At 51.9% G+C, this 3840-nt stretch overlaps 1 pseudogene; it reads left to right on the plus strand.

Annotated features, from left to right (window-relative positions):
- The window catches only part of LOC101646930, a 64557-nt pseudogene that overhangs the window by 4343 nt on the left and 56374 nt on the right, over positions 1–3840 (plus strand).

The raw sequence follows: 3840 nt of genomic DNA on the forward strand, positions 1-3840 counted from the left end.
GACTGGCTGCTCTGAGAGGGAACATTGTCCTCCAGGCCTGGTGGGCTAGGATGTGTTCCACTCTCTCCTCCTCCCCCTTCATCTGCTTCCATGTGTTCTGCTCAGACATGTCCCTTTCCTGGAGCTGCAGTTTCAGTGCTGTCCTCTGGAATAAATTCTTCTGGGAGGAGGGGCAGGTGTCCACGTAGTAGTTGGGTTTGGGGCCAGCCAACCTGAGGAGACCTCTCCACAGGTTACTTACTCCACGCCGGCATGTTGCATTCACACCTTGGAGCATTGGGTTGAAGTCTGGTCCCTCTTTCCCTGTGGAGATATAAACAATACCTACCCCCCCTTGGATGGGTTAGTGCCCTGTGCCCCCACTACCATTTTTTTTTTCCTTTCCCCACCTCATTTTTAAGTTGTCTACCATATGTATCCCTGGATTTGGTCTGGTCCCTGCCATACTACCTGGTCCTCACCCCAGGAATGTTTGTATACAGTAGCTTTTTCCCTATTCCCCTTTTGCATTTTTTTTTAAGCTTACCTCAGCGGACTCATGTACTTCCTTTTGTGAAAACCCCCCATTGGACTTCTCCCTCGTGCCTCCTTGATTGTTCCTTGGCTCAGAGATTCTTTGTCTGCCTTCTTTGAGGGACCAGCCTGGCTGAGCTCTCTCCTCCAACGTCACCCCACTGCACCACCAGCTTTTGGCTTCTCCCCTCTCTAGAATAGAATAGAATAGAATAGAATAGAATAGAATAGAATAGAGAGTGATTCGGTTTTGCCAGCTGTCATTCCCACATCCAACACGTGCTCACAGAAGCCAAGGGCACTCTAGTTAACAAGTCCCGGCCTTTTTAGGAGCCAATTTAGCATGGGGTGTCACCCTCGCTCCAAATGGCTCCTCTAGATGGGCTCCCAGAGTTTTCCAGGGTCATGGAGCCATGTCCATCTAGTGGCACAGGCATCCCTCTGAACTGTGCTTTGGAAAAGGACTGAGCCCCACGGGCCCTGAAGGTGTCAGGCCAGGATCTTCCTCCCCCATCATGGCTGGTGTGATTTGGGGTAGAGGCCTGAGCCAAAGAGGGCTGCAGTCAGAGCTTGGCTCAAGGCAGCACATCAGGACCCTGTCTCTTGGGAAAGGCACGTAACTGGAGTGAAGGCTGTGGCTGACCCGAGATCCATATGCTAAGAGCTGCTGTGGTGAGTCACAGGCCTGAATCCTAGCTCTGTGGAACTTCAGTCTGAATAGAGTCCAGACTGGAGCTGGTCCACGATAGCATCCTGTCCCCACAGGCAGGCCTGCCAAGTGGACGCTGTATCTAGGAGGTGTGGAGATGGAGAGACTGGAGGCAGATCCCCGCCCCCCCCCCCCAACTGACTCAGGAGCTCCTCTCAGGGTCCTGAGAAGAAGCCGCTTATAGAATCCTGTCTAGGTGGGTCTGTGCAGGCAGCGGTCCCACAATGAAGAGCAAGGCTCCCCCGGCCTTTGCACACACCTGTAGCTCACCCATCCTTCAGGCTTCAACGTAAATCACTTTTCCAGGGAGCCGTTCCTCCATTCCTCCGTCTTCCACACCACCCCCAGCCCGCCCTGTACTTCTCCAAATCTACTTGATGTCTGCCTCACAGCAACCCTATAAGACAGAGTAGAATTGCCCCTGTGCGTTTCTGAAATGTTAACTCTTTATGAGAGCAAAAAGCCTCATCTTTCTCTGGGAGAGAAGCTGGTGGTTTTGAACTGCAGACCTTGTGGTTAGCAGCTCAGCGCGTAACGCACTATGCCAGGGCCCCTTACAATGGTAGGGAAAAAAAGGATGTGGTTTGTCACCGTTATTTCATGCTCCTCTCTTCTGGGGCTAAAGCCTCTGGGGGTGAAGTCATTGCTTGCTGTCCTGACCACTCTCCCCAAAGCCCACAGCAGATGCCACTACATGTTGGATGGATGGACAACATAGGCATCACTCCTTATGAAAGCTCACCAAGCCCGTTTCCCTGTAGTGCTACATCTCCATGCATCCTCGCAAACAGATGTAAACACATGACTGAGTCTGACCAATCGAAAGTGCCCGGAAGTGAGGTGCCTCGCTTTCCAGGGCTCATCTTTGCAGCCCTCTCTGTTCCTCCTCCATCTGTTGTCAGATGGAGGGGCTCCGTCAGGGAATTCCAAGGCTCTGGGTGATGACAGAGCCGCCGATGGAAGGTGTTGGGTCACTGAATGACTGTGTGGAGCAGAGCCCAGGCTTCCTCCCTCATGTTGGACTTTATTCATTTGGTCAAGAGGAACTAGACCCCTATTGTGCAGAGACACTGAGGTTGGGAGTTTATTTGTTAAAGCAGCTACTATCATTTCACCTAGATAATACACCCACTGTGATGGGGGTCCCAGGGGGAGCTAGCTAGACCGGATCATCCGGATTGACCATTGCAATCTGTCTGGTTGCCACCTAGCTGAGGGAGCTGGGGGAGGGTCTGTGGGAGGAGGGAGGAGCTTGTGGTTGTCTCGGTTCCTCAGCGTTTCCTTTTCCCAGGTGTGAGTGATTGAAGAGCACGGAGGCTCAACAGAGAGCATGGCTAAAGAGTCCGGAGTCAATCTGAAGTTAGAAGGTTGTGTGTTCAAATCCTGACTGCTTGCGGCCTCTGGACAGCTCCTTCTCATTTCCAGGGCTTGTGTCCTGGAGATATGTAAACATTCAATGAGCTCAAGTGCGAAGCACTTAACAGAGTTCCCAGCACACAGTAAGTACTCCATAATAGAGAGTTATCATCATCATGATTATTTTTCTCAGGTCTCAGTGTCTCTGTTGAAAGAAGCCCTGAATTGAAGGCCTTTTGTCTCATTGCATTTCCCAGCCAGACAGCCCCATTTTTCTCCCAGTTTCTGCAGTTCTTGTGAGGCTCTGGTGCCTATTACACAAACCCCAATGCATCTTTGAAGTGAGCAGCTAATTATGTTCCAGGAAGCTATAGATCTGGAGTTTTCCATGTGCCAGAGGCAATTGCCTTCTCTGGCTCTCATTTCGCAGAGCAACCTTTCCGAGCGAGGCCTTATTGAGGTTGTAATTGGGAGCTCCCTCCTCTGGCCCCAGGGGCCTCTGGGGCTGGCTCCTCTGTGACTGGGGGCCAGGCAACTCCTGCTTTACCTACTTCCTGTCTGCCCTTGGCTCTGGAGTGTCTTCTGCAGCCACGGACAGCATGCGGAAGGGATTGGGTTGTCTGACTTGCACGTGGGAGGTCCGGAAGGATCTCAGATGCCTCAGTACCCAGAAGCCCATGAGAAATGTTATTTCCCCCTAGAAAACAGGGGGAGCCCTGGTGGCGAGTTGGGCTGATAACCACAAGATCAGCAGTTCGAAACCACCATCTGCACCCCCAGAGAAAGATGAGGCTTTCTGTTCCCATAAAGATTTACAGCCTTGTAAAGCTGCGGGGGCAGTTCTACTCTGTCCTACAGGGCCGCTAGGAGTCAGAATTGACTTGTTAGCAGTGCGTTTGGATTTTGGGTTTTAAGTTTCATAGTAGTTTTTGCTGCTGGATGACTGAGCGACTGTTTTTGTTTAGTGGTAATTGATTGCCTCCTGCCTGAGTGGCCACTCCACCCCTGCTCTGCTCACCTTTGTTTACCCTGCAGCCTGATGAGCACACCCTCCAGGGCTCTCCCCTCCCCACCTGGGCTGTCCCCTGGGGAGACAACTTCTGCCCAGAGCCACGATTAGGGTGAGATAAGTGAAGTACCTAGGCCCATAATTAAAGGAGGCATCATGCTGTTCATCTATCCATCCATCCATCCATCCATCCATCCATCCATCCATCCATCCATCCATCCTCCCTTCCATCCATCCATCCATCCATCCATCC

This window comes from Echinops telfairi, unplaced genomic scaffold, assembly GCF_000313985.2.
Source record: "Echinops telfairi isolate 266 unplaced genomic scaffold, ASM31398v2 ScPeMD7_22;HRSCAF=79, whole genome shotgun sequence".
Classification (NCBI taxonomy): Eukaryota; Metazoa; Chordata; class Mammalia; order Afrosoricida; family Tenrecidae; genus Echinops; species Echinops telfairi.